This window comes from Equus caballus, chromosome 6, assembly GCF_041296265.1.
Source record: "Equus caballus isolate H_3958 breed thoroughbred chromosome 6, TB-T2T, whole genome shotgun sequence".
NCBI classification, from domain to species: domain Eukaryota; kingdom Metazoa; phylum Chordata; class Mammalia; order Perissodactyla; family Equidae; genus Equus; species Equus caballus.
Window position 1 is genome coordinate 83,682,988 of NC_091689.1, and position 19,974 is coordinate 83,702,961.

The window sequence follows — 19,974 nt, forward strand, 5'->3', positions numbered from 1 at the left end:
CTGTCTAGCCAGACATCATACTAGACACTGAGAATACAAATATGTCCCCCGTTTGCTCATCCTTACCACTTTCAAAATCTAGTTGGGTCCAAGCCACTGAAATCTCTTGCTGGCCCACTACAATAGCCTCCTAGCTCGTCTTCCTGATTCACTTCTGGTTTTGCCACAGTCTACTATCTACACAGTAAGTAGCTTACGTGATCTTTTAAAATGTAGACCAGATAACGAAACTTAAAACCTCCCAGTAGTTTTCCAGTACTTGTAGAAAAAAATTGCAGGGTTCAGGGAGCTGGCCTCGTGTCCTAGTGGTTAAGGTGGGCACATTCCACTTCGGCAGCCCTGGCCAGGTCCCGGGCATGGACCTACACCACTCGTCAGTGGCCATGCTGTGGCAGGTGTCCCACATACAAAATAGAAGAAGATTGGCACAGATGTTACTCAGGGCAAATCTTCCTCAGGAAAAAAAAAAAATCCAGGGTTCAGCTACACTGGGCTCCTACTGATCCTCAGACACATCAAACTTGTTCTCACTCAGGCCCTTTGCTGTTTCCTCTGCCCAGAACATTCTTCCAGATCATGCTCACTCTCTCATTCCATTTAGGTCTCATCTCAAATATCACCTCCTTAGCGAGGCCTTTCCCAACCACCCAATCTAAATACCTACCACCTTCCCTTCTTTATCTCCTTGTCCTCCTTTATTTTTCTTTTTAGCACTTATCATAGTTTTACTTTTATTTTTTATTGTTTTTTTTCCCCACTAGAAGATAAGCTCTGCTAGGGCGGGGACCTTGTTCACCACTATATCCTCACCATTTGGAACAGTACCTGGCACGTACTAGGCTCTCAGCAGGAGTGTTGTGAATGATTGAACAGTGAATAAGATAGAGTCTTTGCCCTTAAAATGTTTATAGTCTAGCAGAGAATACAGAGAATTAAAAAGCAAATAATTTCAACACGGTGCGATAGTATTATAAGAGGGGCAAGCACTGGATGCTATGGGAGCACATGGGGAGGACAAGCATCCCAGTTCTGAGAAGTAGTAGTCAAGGAAGGCTTCCAGGAGGAGGTGGCATTTATGAGCCTCTTGAAGGACCTGTAAAGGGAGGGAATGGAAGGATGTTCCATAGAGAAGAAGCAGTAGTACAAAAGCTTTGGAGTGAGGGATTACACGGTCTCTTCCACAAAGGGCAAGTAATTCATTGTGGCCAGAACGAACAGTTGTGGGTACAGCAGCATGCAGAGAGATGAAACTGGTTGTTAGTGGCTAGATCCTGAAGCGTTTTGAGCATCAAGCTAATGTGTTTGGATTTTATCCAGAAAGCAGCAAGGAGAGTAAGAAGCTCCAATTTGCATTTTAGAAAGATCATTCTAGCTTTAGTGTGGAGAATGGATAAGACGGGGCATCTGGGGGCAAGGAGTGCATTAGGGGGCCGCTGTCGTAATCCAGGTAGGAGATGGTGGTGGCCTGAGCTCCGGGGTGATAGTGAGGATGGAGAGAAGTAGGCTCCAGAGGTTTAGAAGGAAGAGTGGATAGGCCTCAGTGAGCGATTGTTTTTGGGGGTGAAGGACAAAGGAGAGATGAAGGTGGTGCTCAGTGTTCTGGCCTGGGTCCCTGTGTGGTGCCATTCCCTGATTCTCCTACGCCTGGCTGCCACATTCCAGGAACCACTCTGATAGGCTCCACAACCTAGGAGCCCTGCCCGCTAGGCTACCTTCCTCTAAGTGTGTTCCTGTGCCCAATGACCCTGCATGAATTTAACCTTTTCTCTGGGCTCTACTCCCTCCATTTGCAGCCCAGGGAATGAAACTGAAACCACCATGTAGGTACCTCTGTTTCTGTCCTTGCTTTTCTAACCCTGCCTGAGTCACTAGGCCCTGCCTTGTGTATTAGACTGGGAGCTCATCCAAGAACAAGGATCTTCCCCAATATCTGTCTACAGAGGCTAAGACAGGCCTGCTGCTCACAGGAGCCACTGATGAGTGCTGTCTGCAGCTCGAAGACCCCCAGACATAGAGGACAGAAAAATGCAGGACAGACAGTAGAATGACTACAGGTAAGCCCTGTAAGTTAGCTACATCTTCTTTAGGCTGGGACTAGCAGGAGGAGTCTTGGCCACTGTGAAAGGGCAAGGGCGAGGAAATCAGTACCTCCTTTTGCGATGAGCTGAAAAATTTCAGGTGAAAAGTGGATTTGGGAAGCTGTGAGAATAAAGGGGGTGAATTGCTTGGTGGGCAAATCTAGGGGCTTTCTGGGTGTAAAACACAGAATGGGAAGGGCAGGAGGAAAAGAGTCAGAGGGCTATAGTGAGATGAGCAGACCTGTCCCTAATGTTTGTGGAGCCAGGGCAAGATAAAAAAAATATAGGCCTACCTACCACACGACTAAGTATGTAAAAGTTATAAATCAAAGCTAACGAACTATTAAATAAAACATGTTCTACCCTCTTATCTTGACAGTATATCAATAGCAACTAGAAGATTTATATTTAGAATTCTGAGACTCCTCCAGCCCCCAGTCTGGTCTGTGGGTTCTCTTTCCGTTCCTGGTTCTGTCCCACTCTCGGAAGGGTCTCACACAAAAGTGTGTGCTCGGTTCAGCCACACATTTAAACTCCATGCCGCTCCTGGCCAACAGGGCTGGGGCTGTGCCGTCCACCAGCCCCTTCTGTGCTCATGGGAGTTTGGGCCCCAGGAAGAGGCCCTGGAAGTGGGCTTGGGGCTGCTTGGCAGGGCATTCTGGCAACGGGAGCATGGTCTAGGAGGAGGGAGGCATGGGCTCCGGGTAGACATATCCCGTGGGCCTTAAGTTATCCTCATTCTGGAGGAGAAGGAGGCCCTCTAAAAGAGGCCTCCGGGGTAGAGCTTCCTCTTGCAGGGTCTAAGGGCGTGTGCTCTGAAATCAAATAGACTGGGTTCAGATCTCTATTCTGATATTTATCTACTCTTCTTTGAACTTGGGCAAACTCTCTGAGCCTGTTGCCTTATTTGTAAAATGGTGATAATAATACCTACCTCACAAGGTTATTGTGAGAATTAAATAAGCTATTATGTGCAAAGCAGCTGGTATTTAATAACCGCCACTCATTCATGATGTTTTCCTTCCCACTCACACCATGCTTCCCTCAAAGTAACCATGTTGCTTGGGGAAAAAATAGGACGTTTTTTTCAGGCAAGACATCTAAGAGGAGTGGGTCTGGGTAAAGGAGTTTATAAGGGAGGCAGTAATAATCTAGGAGGTCATAACCCCAGCTCAGGCTGGGACCACGTGGGGGAAGGAGGAAGAGTAAGTTGTCTCGTATGCAGATATATGAGAATGGTAACGACGTAATTGCTTTCACAATCTGTTTGTTTTGCTGACAGTAGCAGCTGGTTACTGTTTTGGTTCTTGGTTTTCAGGTTAAGATAGAGGAAGAAGGTGTGAATAATCTGAAAGAATAGAAAATCCAAACATCATTTCTTGATGACCGGAAGATGGTCAGAGAAACACATGGTTGCAAACATGGATTCTATGTTTCAAGCACAGAGACTGACCCTCTTACCAGCTTGCTCTTGTTTTGTTCCTGAGCAAGGATAGATTCTTACCACATGCTGTCACGCTTGCTACTCCTGCAGCTGAAATGCTTTCTTCCTCCTTCTCAGCCACTCCAAATTGCAGTCTTTATTCAGGTCCACTCCTTCCATGCTAAGCATCCCTGCCCACCACCCTCCCTCACTCCTTTGAGCTCTTTGTAGTCTGTATCACCTAGAACTTATTCACGGTCTCAATGTGTTTACTGTCTTGTACAGTGTGCTTACTCTTTCATGTGGGCAAGTCTTCTGTCCCCAGCTAGAGTTTAAGTTTATTAAAGGCGGGAATTACGTTGCTGTTTCTCTTCTATTTCCTGCGGTGTCTGTATGTTCATTCAGTATACATTTATTGAGTTCCCATGTGCCTGAACTGTATTAGGTGCTGGGGATGCAAAGATGAATGATGTATGTATGTGTGTGTGTATATATATATATATGTATGTATGTATATATAGAGAGATATATGTATACATATATATCTCCTCTTTACTAGAGGTGCTAATAATGTTATGGACTCACAGTTTGGTAATGGCCTATAAAAGTGTTGCGCACATAATGGGCCCTCAATACAGGTTTGATGGCTTGATGAACCATGCTGCTTTTCAACTAGGCATTCAGTGAATGAATGAATGAATGAAACGACTGAATAACGAGCCCTGATGTAACTGTTCCAAGTGCACCCCTCCTATATGAACTTCGTTCTAGCAGACTTAAAGGTGTAAGACTGGTTTGAGGGGAGAAGTGGTCTTTAGAGTCAATAAAACAGAGAGCCTACAGTCTTTTCAAGGCAGTGTTCACCCCTTCCCTTAAGGCCTAGTGATTAAATCACAAAGCATTTTACAGGCCTTGGTGAATACCTTTTGCCAATTTATGTCATTCAGGTTGGTGAGTTGTGAGAACTGTCCATCATCATAGTAAAAACAGCTATTATTGAATACTTACTATGTGCTAGATGTGCTGATTTCTTTACATGAATTATCTAAATCCTAACAACAACCCTGTGCAGTAGGTAAGATTATTATCCCCACTTTACAGAAGAGGAAACTCGGGCAGCTAGTAAGCAGAAAAGACAGGACTTGAATCCGGGAAGTCTGATTCCACACTGTGCTGTCTACACAGTGAATTGGGGGAGTGGAGAATTGAGTTCTTGAGCCGGTCCTGCCATTTGCTTGCTGTGTGACCTGTAGAAGTCATTAGAGCTTTCTGGTCTGCAGCCCCTTCTGATCACTTACCTAAAGAATGACAGCCCTGGTCTTAAAGCCTGTTCTTTCCAATTCCAATCCTGTGCTCTTTCCACCAGCCTCGACTGCCGAAGTCTGGTGGTGATCCCCTGTTTCATCTTTCATTTCCTTGTATCAGGGGCAGCCTGTGGTATTGTCAGTCATAAGATGGGTGTCCTTGTCCGAGAAGGTATATATGAAGACCTTGATGGCTTCATGAAAGGCTTGGCTTACGGGGAGTAGAGAGAGAGCTGCAGAAGGAGCCCTGGACCCCATTTCTTCCTGTGACCCCACCCCTTAATCCCTAGGTTTAAATGAAAAGGTTTCCCAGTATACGGGATGCTTACTCTCAAGGGTCCATTCAGAGAGCACATAGCCACAACCAGGCTGTAATCAAAAGGCAAGTGATGGGTCCAGTTCATTTCTGAGTGTGGCGCTTGATCGCCCCAGGCTAGAGATTGAGACGAGGTAACATGAAAGAGCAGGCGAAGGTTGACTTCTCGGAGGAGCCACTACACAGAAACTGAAGCTGCCCAAATCCTCCATTTTCTCCTCTCACGTATGCAGACAAAGGAGGATAATTATCTGAACAAGCGTGCGTGGTTGGCTGGCATCAGTGTTCTAAACTGGTATGCTTAAATAAAAATTGGTTTGCTGTACCCCTCATGTTGTTGTTTGGCTCAGCTCTCCCTCCTCAGTCTCCCTTGTCTGTGTGTCAAGGGTAGCTGTGTGTGTTCTGTTCTCACCAGGGTAGCCTCTGGCTGGGGGGCCTGCTAGTGTCCTTTCCTAGGGCTTCTCTTTAACATCAGGCAACCTGGCAGGATGGCCTTTGTGTTCCTGCCCTCACCTCCTTCCCCAGCTTCCAATTGCATCTTGTCATTTTCTAGAATCATCTGCATGGTTCTCCTGTATGCCTTTTTTCCAGCTTTGTCTCCATTCCTGCATAAAATTCTACATAAATCAGGGAGAAAAATCTACTAAAGAGGACTCAGTCTCCCTCTCTCTCTCTCTCTCTCTCTCTCTCTCTCTCTCTCTCACACACACACACACACACACACACACGCACAGAGTGGTAGGCTGACTTCATCTCTCCTCTGACCTTACCATGCTCCCAAACATCAAATCAAGATCACTCCCCAAACAAAAACCAGAAAAAAAACACCAACCCTGAAAAAAAAAATCACCCCTCTTCTAGGAGATGAGTCCAGCTTTCTTGGGCATCCACCTGAGGTCTCTGAGGGGCTGAATTTCCCAAGTGTCTACCTGTGTGTCAGGCTGCAGCTGAGGGCCTGATCATGTGCAGTTTGGGGTCAGTCTTCACGTGTATGTGATGTGTTTGTAGAGGTATTTCCCTTAAGCAGAAGGTAGCTTTGATTGCAGGTTAGAATTCCAATTGAGTGTGTGGGACAGGAAGTTTGGGGAGGGAGAGGGGGCTGGTGAGGACAAAACTCCTCTTCTGACGACTAGGGGTAGGGTTTCAAAAAGAAGGCTTTGGTCCCTGCCTTTCTGCGGACCCTCAATCCTCGTGTGTGTGTGTGTGTGTGTGTGTGTGTGTGTGTGTGTGTGTGTGAGGCTCTGGGTCAGATGGGGTGAACTAGATGAGGGGACCCAAGAATGGTTAAACTTCCTTTACAAACCAAAATTCGAAGAATTGCAAATGAATTCAGGCAGGGACACCCAGCAGCTTCAAACGGACGACAGAACTGGGAAAGGAGTCGACGGCACGACGGCAGAATTTAGAGAAAACTTGGGAAAGCTTCTTGGAGGAAAGCTGTGTAGATAGGTGGGTGGGAACCGTAGCTGAGGGCAAGGCACAGCCCAGCCGCCTTTCCCGGCGTCTTGCCCTCGCAGGCGCCAGCCGAGGCAGCTCCGTCCGGTGCGCCCTGGGCAGGCCCGGCTCTCGGGTCCTCCACCGCCTGACTCGGCCTGCTCTCGCCTCCTCCCTCACCATCCCCAAGTCCCTTTCTCCACACTCACTCCTCCTGGCTCCCCCTCGATAATCTCCTGACATCTCTTCAAATCCAATTATCGAATTAATTGACGTGCTAACCGAGAGGCAAACAGGAAGGGGCGGCAAACACCGGGCGGCTCAGATTTATCCTCCGGCCTCCACAGGCCCTGGCCGGGCGAGATTTACTGGGCCTCGAACGCGGCGACAGTTCAAACCTTTGATTAATCATGTTTTTCTCCCGGCCCCATAATTTAGTTGCTCTTTTTCCCTCCCTGCCTTTTTTTATCAGTGGAAACAGAGACAGAGTCCTCATCAGCTTCAATTACAAATATTAAGCCCCCGGACAGCACTTTGACAGAGAGGCGGCCGGCCCCCCCTCCGTCCCGCCCCTCTAAATCATCCCTGAATTAACATCACAATCGGCGGCTGGCGCGCGTTCAGATTTAAATGGTGGCATATTGTTCGCGGACGGTCTAGTTCAGATCAGCGGGTCCGTGGCTGCTAGCGGCAGCCCCCGCCGCTCCCCCCAGCGCCTCCCTCCGGCCTCCCGGGAGGCTGTGACTCAGGAGCGGCGGGAGGCTCCGGCGCCCTGTCTCCAGCAGGAGCGGCTGCAGGCGGGGGTGCGCCGGAGTGGGGGCGAGGGGGCTGTGAACAGACTAAGGAGTCGGGGGCGAGTCAGGCGGAGGGAGAGCAACTGCAGATGCAGGGTGGCGGGGAGAAAGGCCGAGCTGGGGAGAGGTGGATGAGTTTGGCTGGGGGTAGGGGGAAGGAGGGAAACCGGGTTTGTGTACATAGATGCAAATAAAGGCACAAAAGCTGCGGGTTTGCGAATGCCGCTGCACAGCCCTTTGGGGGAAGATTATGGCCTCCTTGACCCCCAGCAGGGTGCGGGGGCACCTTTGGGTCGTGGTGGAGTGGCCAGAAGGTAGGAAAATCTCTTGCTCTTTGAGTCTTGCTGTATGAAGGAAGAACGTGGGGCAAGATTTCTTCGTTTCCTGAACATATTAGAGAAAAATGGCCCTAATCTACAGTCAGAAGGCTTGAGGATAGGCCTCAGAAAGGACTTCCTTAGCGGGAACACCGAGTGTGAGGTTGAAATACCCCCTGGGGGTTATTTGGATTAGAAGACCCTGGACGTAGCCAGATTACTCTGAAGGCGTTTGGGGAAAAAGATGTAACCATTTGGTTCTGTCTCACTCAAGTAGAAGACAAAAGGAAGAGTCATTTCCCTGACCCCATTAATCCTTTAAGAATGAAAGAGCTCGGGAAGAAAAATGTCAATCCAGGAATTTAGGTTTCCAGATAGTTTCATATCCACCTGTCTCTTCAGTCTTGCCGGCATCAATTTCCAGGACCCCATTTCTGCCTAGCAACATCACAACCAATCAAGACGCAATTAGGCCTGGCAGCTCGGCGCATCCTTAACTGGGATTGGCTGCTCGCAGTGGGCGCATCCCAAGTTGTCATTGGCTGACGGCCACCTGTATGGAAATAAGAATCACGCGACCCCCTCAGCTCGGTCTCAGCGTTTTGGACCTGTGGCTTACTGCGCTGAAACCTGCAAGCTCAGAGCGGAAACTCCTGGGCTTGTTCCTTGCCCTCTCTGCCTCCTCGAACTTCTCTTTTTCCTCGGCTCCTCTGCCTGAGTCCTAGTCTGAAAGAAATCCGACCAAATAACGCAGAAATAATGCGGATTTGTATGTTTTTTTGTATCTTTGCATTCTCTCGGTTCAATGTCAAGATTTTGCCCCTTCTGTCCAATGCCACCAGTTTCTGCCTGGTTCACTTTTCCGAGTCCATCCAAGGGGCGGCTTCTCTCCGTGTGGAGTCCCTCAGTCCCTGTCTCTTGTTGCCCTAAACTCTCTCTTCGGGCTCAGCTCCTCCAATTCCCGGTTGCCCCCCTCCTCCCATTCAGGACCCAGGCGTTTCGCACAGCAATCTAAAGTCGGTTTAGGAAGGACGTAGAGAGGGAGAAGACGCCCCCCTCCCAAAAAAAAACCCCTCCATCCTTGCTCCCCATCCATTTTCTCCGAGGGAGCCGAGTTTGACAGCGAATTCATTCCGAGCGGGGAGGGTGATTTATTCTTCAAATATACCGACAAGTGCGGGCATGATGGAGCCCATTAAAATGTTGGGAGATTGTTTTTATGATTGAAGTCTGTATTACTCCAACCATAAAGAAAGAGAGCAAGGAGTCATTAGCATTTTCATGATGGTGTATTTCTGCTTGTCTCCGCGCCATCACTCATCTTTACTGCCCGTCCCTTTGCTCTCGCTCTGCTACAACGAGGAGAGACTGCAGCCTGAGTTGGGGTTGGGGGTGGGGGGAGGCGGGGGCCAGAGATCCCCCAGCCGCTCTGCCCTTCACGCCAAATCCTCACTCTCCGTGGGACGCAGATCAGGGGTGAGAGGCCGGACGATGTGCCTCAGCTTTCTTCTGCCGGTTCCTCCTGCCCTTGAATGGGGGGAGCAGGGGTTCTGCCCAGATGGTGCTTGGAGGTCTGGGTAGACTGGGGTTGGGGAAGGGAGAGTACCCCTTCCTTTCTTGGCTGTCCCCTTCCTGGCCTACACACCACTTAGAGCTCTCCAGGGTTAGCCACATAGGGGTAAAGTCAGGAATTCCTGGCTGAGTGCCCTGGGCTGGAGACATCAGAGTAGGAGAGGATGGGAGGCAGGAGACCCCCAAGTCTCTGGGTTTGGAGACTGTGTTGTCAGGAAGTTGGGAGTCTGGACATTTGGCTTCTGTCTCTGCTACTCCCTAAAGGGTCCTTTGACCTTGCCCGGCATGGGTTTAAGTCTCCTGTCTCCACCCCAATTCCTCAGCTCCTGCTCCCTCTTAATACCTTAAGTCCTTGATTCTCTCTACCCAATCATTTACACAAGACCCTAAGGAACATATTTATACCCTCCATGAAAATAATGGAGATCAAAATAATCACTGCCAAGGTAGGAGCCTGGAGAAAGTTGGCTTTGGGTGAAACAATGTCTCCAGGTGCCCAGGGATTTTTGGAGTCACCAGTCCTCACCCATGGCTTCTGATGAGACTCATGTCCTATTGCCCTAAAGTGTTTGGTGGTGCTCAAGTGGGAGTTGGTTGGCATAAAGGCAAGTTAAGTGGTGATGGGAAAACGGGAGTGTTAGCTAGCAAGACATTAACGGTGATAATAATGACTAGTGGACCACTTTCCTGTTGGTCCAGTGCTTTCTCATGGATATCGCACAACAACCTGAAAGGTAGGTTTCATGACTACCATTTCACAGATGAGAAAACCAAGGATCAAGGACCAAGGATCAAGAATCAAGAAACCAAGGATGAAGTGTGTGTAGGGTACCCAAGGTCACTTAGCTAGTAAAGAGAAGAATCAAGATCTGAACCCTGGGCTGTCTTCATTATCTGATGCTGCCTGAGAAGGAGTTCAGGATCTCTAAAGTGGGAGCCAAGATGACTGATTTCCCCATACGCTTCATCTGGGTTCATGAGAAAGTGGAGAAAACTACCTAGTAAGAGCTTAAAGATTTTGAGAGAAATCTTGCTGGAAACATTCATCCCTTGGCCACTGGATCTGGGTAGCTGTGTAGCAGTTAGCATTGCTGGAATTAACCTCTTGCTCATTCAGGGAACATTTATTGAGCACCTATTATGTGTAATCTTTTGGCTGACCACGCCCTCCCCTTTCACAGGCCTCCTCCCCCTGTTGAGATGGGTAACTCATAGGCCTCTGGAGTCCCGGTAGGGGCTGAACCCCAAGTAGCTGGGCAGAGATTGAGCTGAGGTGGGTGTGGAGGTGAGAGCCCCCTCTAGCCTGCACAGTGCCCAGAGGCGGCTGCAGCAGCGGCCGCAGATTTACAGCTGCCCTGGCGCTGATGCCATAAAAGCAAACGATCCTTCTCTGTACTAATTTCTGTGTAATTAGATCTCTCCTGGCATGGAAAGTGGGGAGTGGGGAGTGGGGGTGGCCAGGAAGGGAGGGTGCCAAGGACTCTTCGCAGAGGTGGGAGGAGGGGCTGCGGGACACACATGGCTTCATGTGGGGCAGGTTGAGCACATGGATCCACATGCACTGTGACAGAGATGGAAAATGCAGTCGTGCACTCACGGAAGGCAAGGAGGCAGATAAGTCCTGATATAACAGCACCCTTGTGCCCAGGATGGGGACAGACAAACCTGGGATCCTGCACAAAGATCCTGAAGCCAGAAGAATAACTCCTGGCTAGTCTGTGTACTCACGGAAGATATTGAACCCCTCGGAGGAGCTGCATGCAGATTCCCCCACAGGCAGCTAGGTACCAAAATCCCTCCGAGAGGCCTGAGCAGCAAAGAGTTCCTGCAGACCCATCACATTTACATCCACGTTTACAAAACAATATATACGTACACATTTACCTGCATAAAAACAGATATACACTTCTCTTAATCAAATGCAAAAATTACAGCATCTGCACTAAATGGGAACTCAACACGTTTGTTCCTTCCCACTCCCACCAATGGCCTGCTCACCTCTTAGAAACAGAAACCTAAAGGATGAATAAAGCTCTTTCTTTAAGGAAGGTTTTCTTGAAGATACTTGAAGATGGTTCCTATTAAGCCAAGGTTGGGGGTGGGGGGCAGAATAATCATTGCAGAAGAAATCAAGAAGCATGTGGGAACGGTTAGAGAGGAAAAGATCCTCAAATCTTGCCACTCCTTGGGAAAAGCAAAGTCTCAGAGAGGAAAAGAATACAGTTGTTATTATTACTATCCCCCCTTCCACCCATCGTGGCAACAATGACTATTGGTATGGTGGTAATGCCACTTGGAACAACATTTCTATGGAGCTAAGTATTCATTATGCTCTGGAGTAAATTTCTGGAGGGACCTCAGAGGGCCTCCTGTCCGATCTCCCTCTGCAGCCCAAATTTCTTTCACAGTGAGCCTGCCAGGGAGTCAGCCAGCTCCTGCTTCAATCCTGCTGCCATGGAGCTCCTCACTTCATAAGCAGTTTGCCCTGTCACTGGACGGCTGTAGAGGTTAGAATATTCTCCCGTGGAATTGAAATCTGTCTTCTTTTTAATTTCAGAATATACTATTTTCAACCCACCTGTCATATCTCCTTGAGTTTTAAGACCAGTTCAATCAAAGCATTAATTGTCCCCCCACAACAGCAATAACAATTAGATACCCATTGGAAAATCAGGAGATTCTGATCTCCACAGATGACTGTTATGTTCTTAGCTTAAGCCCTTGTTCTAATGGGTAATTCCTGATTAACCCAAGTAATGAAAATGTATCACAATAAAGAAAGATTTGTCATGCCTTGTTATCACTTCATCAGGCCGTCCTGCTAGATACCTGCCATAACACCAGGATATTTCTATCCCAATAAAACATGAGCATGATGTGCTTGGCTAATAAAAAGGAAAAAAGCTGTGTATTAAAAATATGTTTAAAATGATTTGCAAGAGTGATGTAAATATAAACCACCACCGTCATCATTGGCAACATCATCCTCAGTTTATTTGCCTTTTGAAATCCCTGCCCGACCTTGTGGGCGGGAATGGGTAAAAGAAGAGGGAGGCACAAGATTAGCATCTATTAAATGCTCACCGTTGCCAGTCCCTGTGCTAAATACCCACAACAATCCTGTGAAATAGGTATGAGCATGCCCTTATGTGACGAAACTGGGCTCGAAGAAGTTAAATAACTTGCCTGAGGTCACACAGCTAGTAACCAGGGGATCAGGATTTTAACTCAGGGAAGTCTGATTCCAAAGCCCCCATTTTTCCCCCTAAACCCAGACTGGTTAATTTTCTTTGATGCCAGCAGCACTTCACTGAGTGGCTCTTCACTACTGACATGACGCTAGTGAGGAGATGCACTGAACTCAAAGACCTCATCCTTCCCAGACACGCAGAATCCCCACAGCGGGCCAGGAGTTCCGAGCCTGATCTTTGTGTCTTTTGTGCTCGGCCACATTACTGCTTTCACCCAGGGATGCCAACACATAATCAGGGCAGCGCTACATGCACTGTCACTGTTGTATAGTGACACACTCACACAACGCAGTGTCACATTCAACCCCCACCAGGACTCACATGGGCTGGCTGTACCTTCTCTTCTCCCAGGCGGTGGTGTGCGCAGCCAGCAGGGGTCGCCGGCACACCAGGAATTACCACTTGCTGGGCCTGTTTCCTTCTGCCCTAACAGGGCGGAAATGTTCCTCCTCCTCTGCTCTTCTCCTGAAATCTCTCCCTAATCCCTCCCCCTTCCCTGCTTTCAGTTTCTAGGCCCCTCTCCAACCCCTGCCCCAGACCCTGTAGGTTTCTAATGAGCTGGGTGGTTGCCCATCATGCAGCTCCCTAACCTGCCCAATCCCAGCCTAGACCAGGGACCAGGCATTCTGACTGTCAGTCCTGCTTTAGGAATGTCAGGGAGCTGGTAAGAAACCCGGAGTGCCCAGCCTTCCAGTTCACCCTTGTGCTATTAGGACTGTCCCCCCTCCCAGTGCCTCCCCAACACCTATTGCTTCTCAGCATCCTTCTCGAACCTGTCTTGAGCATCCTTTTATTGTCCCAATGTTCATGTAAGCATTTGTGCCAGACATCCTCAGACCCCCAGGGTCCTTTAGCTCCTTCATATTGGGAAGGCCTATGAATGAAGGAGGAGGCAAATCTCTCGTGGAGTGATCTGTGGCCAGTGGTTTTGGATGAGAAATCATGGTTTGGGGAATATAGTGGAGGGACCCAGATACCCTGATTCACTATGGAAAGAGGGGCCAGATGTCTGCTCCCTGCAGGACAGCCGCGGCCGCCTTCTGGGAGTGGCCTTTCTCTGCTCTTTTCTGCCTCTCCCCTCCCCTGCTGTAGCAACAGCGCCCCAGCTTTTCCATGCCCCCGTCTCTCTGCAGCCCCCTCCTCCCAACTCCTGGAGCTCAGTGATTGGCGGCTGCCTGCTGCAGGGCCGGCTGGGTTTATGGCTTTGCGGCAGCTGGGGAGAAAGCAAGGCCAGAGACAGAAAAATGGAAACTGACCAAGAAATGAAGAATGATGAAAAAGAGTAAAAGAGAGGGAGACAGAGATAGAGGCAGAAAGACCTCAAGAATAACAGATACCAAAAATCTAAATGATGAGAGCAATAGACTGAAGCAGAGATGGACACAAAGAAAATTATAGAGATGCTGATAAAAGATGAAGAAAACGTGATAGAGACGGGGAGAAAAGGGAGAGAAAAGCACAGACAAGAAAACATTTGGATAAGTCCTGAGACTAGAGCTGTGCAGAGCTTTCCAGGGGGGCAGGAATTACTGGTAGTACATAGAGAGGAGGAGGGACATTTAGGGACTTCCAGAAATTCTGATATGGAAGAGGCTAGAGGATATTGCAGCTAATCCAGTTCTCCTCACACCTGTGCTCCCTTCAGCCATTCTAGCCTTTATCATGCCCACACCCATGGAGTTTTAAGGTAATTACAGAAATGTCCTCCTTAAGGACCACCCATGACCTAGTGTGGAAGGATCTTGTTCCATTTTCCATGAAATGAATGGAAAAACCGAGGTCTGAGATTTGGGAAGGATTTTAACATCAGAGCACCCTTTGCTGAACATGAATTAACTTTTAAGGTTGTTTCCTGTCTGTCAGGGCACCTCAGTTGGCACATACCACATTTACCTTATATGATAGTTATTTCTCTTTACATCCTTTTTGCTAACATACAAGCTCCTTAACAGCAAGATCTGTGTCTGCCTTTCTTTGTGGCTCCCACAGAGCCTTGTTCTTGTTTATTGAGTGAACCAATGAATGGTCCCTGGAGATGTTTAAACAGAGGTTGGATGACTACCAATGAAGGATATAGTCCAGGGAATTTCTGCACTGAATGAGAAGTTGGAAATATATCTCCAAGTGCCCTTTTGGTTTTGAGGTTCTATCAGTCCATATGTATGAACCTGAGTTTGCTTTGTTTCTTTTCCTGTTTCTCCAAATATGCAGGGGTAAGATGCAAAGAGGGAAACCCCAGACCACAAAGTGCCTACTGTGTGCCAAGCTCTGTACGAGGCATTTTACACATCCGATCTCATATAACCATCACAATAACTTGTCCAGGTAGGAGTTACCCACATTTTGCAGGTGGGGGCTGAGAGAGACAAAGCGTTTTGCTCCCGGTCATATGGTTGGGAAGTATGAGATATTAGGTCTAGAGACCGCTAAAGTCTGTGTGATTGCCACAGCACCATGTTTCTACCAATTTGGGAGATTTTCACAGTTTCAGATAGGCAAAGAAGGAGTTGAGAAATGGTGGAAACAGGGAGAAGACATGGCTTCTAAATTTAGGGTTGGGAGAGAGATTGTGGACTCTAGGCCAGGAAAAAAATCCATTTTTGTGAAAATTATAACAGTACATTTCTGCTCTCACCTGATTATCAACAGACCTGGGGAAAGAAAAAATGTGAGGAACCGGGATGGGGGACCTGGAGATGGGGTATGAAGCACTGGACCCTCTTGCCATAGGTTATTACATGGGGCACAGAGGTGCATCTTGAACGCAGCCTCGGGAATCCCAGGCATTTATCTTCCTGCTAGGAGGGATGTTGGGAGTCAGGGGAGTTTAAGGGTGTCCAGGCTGTGGGGGTCCCATTCAGCGGCAGGGCTTAGGCTAGTGCTGTGCAGTAGAAATTTAATATGCCTCACATATGTAATTTAAAAATTTCTAGTGGCCACATTTAACAAAGTAAGAAGAACCAAGTGAAACTAACTGTAATAATATGTTTTATTTAACCCAATACAACCAAAATATTACCATTTCAACATGCAATCAATATAAAATTATTTGAAATTCTTTTTTTTTGGTACCAGGTCTTTGAAATCTGTTGTGCAGTTTGCACTTACAACATCTCAATATGTACTAGCAGCATCTCAAGTGTTCAATAGTCGCACGTGGCTGGTGGCTACCACAGTGGAGAGCGTAGGCTTAGAATGTGCCTCACACCTGGCTAGTGAGAGCAACAGGATCTTTGATGTTGGACCCAGACATGTCGGTTCCAGCCCTTGATTTTTCTTATGGCTTGACTTAGGAGTTCTTGCTTTTTAAAAACTTTTAAATTTTTCCTTCTCCCAAAGCCCCCCGGTACATAGTTGTGTATTTTTAGTTGTGGGTCCTTCTAGCTGTGGCACGTGGGACGCCGCCTCAGCATGGCCTGATGAGCAGTGCCATGTCAGCGCCCAGGATTCGAACTGGCGAAACCCTGGGCCACTGAAGCAGAGTGCACGAACTCAACCACTTGGCCACGGGGCCGGCCCCAGGAGTTCTTGCTTTTATGTGATTCAGGAGATGGACTCCCAATTCCCACAGGTAAGAAGAATTGCGAATCTATTGCAGGCTCTGTAGTCCAGCTGCATAATAACTTTCACCTCCAACACTCACCTTACGCTCCTCTTGCTGAGCCACCGCTAAGCTCCTGGCTTCTCATCCAGTGGTTTCCAGGAGTCATTTCCCTGGCCTCTCTTCTTGACTCATCTCTCCTGAGTTGCTTCCTCCCTCTCTGACTGAACCTTCTCAGTCTTCTCTGTGCCTCTGAGTTCTCTATACTTCCCTTCCTTGTTTACGGTCTCCTGGGTGCTGCCCGTGGACTGCTCACCCTCTCACTCTACACGCAGGGAGACCTGGGTAATCACTCTTCACTGTCATCACTTTTACTTTCAGGGATCTTAAGTCTCTATCTCCATTTCCAAACTCTTGAGCTCTGGACTTAAATATCTATCCAACTGCCTACTGGATTCTCTCCTTCTGAAGATCCCAAAGATGTTGGGAAATCAACAGGCCAATATTACACCAATTGTCTTTTCCCTCAGTGTATTTCTCCATTTGTATTATTTATTTGGTGAATGGCATCACTAGTTATCTGGTCACTGAAACCAGAAACCTGGGGTCAACTTGACTCCTGTTAACTTCCTCTATCTATCACCAAGTCCCATTAATTCTAAATCCTAAAGAACTGTGCCTCTTTTCCTCTGACACTGCTTAAGTTTGGTGCTCACCATTTTTGCCTGGGTTATTACAATGAGTTCTTAATTGGCTTCTCTGGACTTTCAGGATCTGGTAATAGAGAGTAAGCTCCGTGAGGGCAGGCATTCCCATCTGTTTTGTTCATGCTGTTTCTGAGTGCCTAGAACAGCACCTGGCACAGAGCGGGCCCTCACTGGATATTTGAGTGAATGTATCAGTAAACTTTGTTAGTCCCTCTCTCCAGCCTCACTTCACACATCATGTACAATCCTCACTCAGCAGCCCTATGTCAGTGTTTGGACTTCTTTTTTTTTTTTTTAATTTAAATTTTAATTAATTTTTTTGAGGAAGATTAGCCCTGAGCTAACATCTGCCGCCAATCCTCCTCTTTTTGCTGAGGAAGACTGGCCCTGAGCTAACATCCGTGCCCATCTTCCTCTATTTTGTATGTGGGATGCCCGCCACAGCATGGCTTGACAAGCAGTATGTAGGTCCGCGCCTGGGATCCGGGTCCATGAACCCGGGGCCACCAAAGCAGAATGTGCAAACTTAACTGCTGCACCACTGGGCAGGCCCCAATGTTTGGACTTCTGAGCGAGTTAGGTTTTTGCACATTTTGTTCCTTTTGCCTGCACACACTTGAGCACATCTACTCCTTCTTTAAGACTCTGCCTCTGCATCACCCTCCATGGAAAGGTTTGTCTCTCTGAGTCTTGGTTAAGCACCTCCTCTGTGGTCCCACAGCCCGCTGTGCGTACCGCTAACCTAGCGCTTATCTTGCTCTCCTGTGTTTGTGCTTTACGTTGACTCCAAGCTGTTTGAGGGCAGGGTTTCTGACTGTTCCATCTCTATTCCCAGCACCTGACCTATAAAGAGCTCTCCGTTAAGTTCTTTGAATTAACGCATGAAATATCTCTGTCCCAACTGACACCACATTTCTTTCAGGCCACACAGGGCACTTCAACAGTATTGGTAATGATTTTTAAAGCTGGTTAGTAAGTCCAATTATGTTCACTTTATTATTCTTTATCTCTTATATGTGGACATATATATTCTTTTGTATGTATAAAATATTTTATTAAAATAATTTTTTTTTTTGAGGAAGATTAGTCCTGAGCTAACATCTGCTGCCAAGCCTCGTCTTTTTGTTGAGGAAGACTGGCCCTGAGCTAACATCTGTGCCCATCTTCCTGTACTTTATATGTGGGACTCCTGCCACAGCATGGCTTGCTGAGCGGTGCCATGTCCGCACCCGGGATCCGAACTGGCAAACCCAAGGCTGCCAAAGCAGACCGTGCGCACTTAACCATTGCGCCACCGGGCCGGCCCTAAAATGATTTTAAAAGTCATTTTTGGGACGATTGGCCCTCTGTGCCAGTCTCTGTATTGGACTTTAGGAACATGAGACATATGAACAGAGAACCTACCCTCAAGCTACTTATAGTTGAGAGAGAAGAAAAACTTGTAAACTTGGTGTAGTGTGTTTTTACAAAGTGCTGTACGTGGCATCTCAGAGGATAACTGAAGGAAGTCAAGTAAGGCTTTTGAGCTGGGGAGAAGGCATGTGCTCAGAGACATGCAAAAGTGGTGCCTATTTCTGTGGAGTGGTTCTATCAAGCTGGAGTCCAGGGTTCCTTAGGGTAGGATGGGAAATGGAGAGGCACGTTGGGACAGATGGGGGAGACCCTGCCTGGCACACGAAACCATCTGTACTACATGCTCCTGTGGTGACAGGCAGCCACTGAGGCTCTGGGAGGGGGGAGTGATGTTTGGATTCATTCATCTCTCACCAAATACTGACACCCGAGTTCCGATTTGCTGATTTTTGGTCTGACTTTTCCTTTTACACTAGAGTCTCACGTCCATTCAGGTCCATCAGTTTCTGCATGGACACTGGGAAGCAGAGGGAAGGAGATGAGCCATTACAGAAGAGAAACAGCAGAAAGGCTGAGATGCCAAATACCACACAGCGAGCAGGAGAAAGATCTCGAACTGGAACCCAGCTGGCTTCCCTCCCTGCCCATGCAGTCAGTTACCATTCCCTGAGCTCCCCGTGTCCGGGGCCATGCACTGGGTCCTGGCGAAGGAAATCAGGAGGGAGGAAGAGAAATGGCTCTAATCTCTGGGGAATCTCCTGGTCTGAAGGTGCAAACTGCACATCAGAGCCATACAAAGGGCAGGGAAAGGAGAAGCTGGACACTCTAAATACGCAGGTGGAGGGGTCAGAGGAGGGACTGGGGCTTCATGGAGGAGAGGAGTTCGGAGCAGGTTTGGGAAGGTCGAGCAGAACTGGGATGGAGAGAAAGGAAGGAGGTGAGGGTGACCCATGTAAAGTTCTGGAGGTGAGAAAGAACAAAGCCTACACTGCAATGCTCACAGGCGTTTAGTCTGGCAGCTTCTGTGTCAATGGCCTTGTGCGGTTACCCATGTGGCTCTTGTGGGGGTGTGTGTGGCTTGACAGGGGCTGTGGGGTGGGAGCAGGGGCCCTGGGTCCCTGTCTCTGTCTCCCTTCCTCCTCTTTTGCACTAGGGGGCCTCCCTTCTGGAAGTCAGGATGTCTGGGTTCCAGAATCTTCCCTCCCCAACTTCCCCCAGACATAAATCACAAGTGATTTCATTAAATGCACCTCCTGCTGGGGATGTTGGCTCATAATTCCTCTCTGATTAACCCCCACTACCCCGGCAAGTTTATAGGCCAAGAGAGGGAGGGGACAGAGGGGAGGGGAAAGGAGGCATGGGGGGAATCCCAGGCGGGTGATGGATGCCTCTGTCAGCCCAGCTCGTATTTATTAATAGTCTTAATACGGGAAGCAATAAAGGAAGAGAGGGATTCTATTAATTAAATCATTGTTATAATTAACTTTCATTAAAGGAGGATCAATAAAGAGGAGTTGAGATGGAGAGAGGAGAGATCCATTATCTCTAATTTCCTTGGAAGGGATTCAGGGAACGAGATGGGGTTGCTAGGAGACAGCGATGTGAGGGAAGAAGGAAGGATGCAAGATGTCATCCAGGTGGGACTGGAAGGCGGGTGGATGGGAGGGCTTCAGGTGGATGGAGAAAGAATGGTGTGGGTGGCCCACCCAGAAGCCCTGAAGGGAATGGAGGGTGGCTGGGAAGGTATCTATTGGGACGAAGAGCAAGGAGGCTGTAGGCATGGACTGTGCCCCGGCAGTGCTGAGAGCCTTGGTGAGCACGCAGGTCCTTAATAAATGCTTTACGATGCCGTGTGTCTGTCTAGACTGTGAAGCTGGTTAAAGT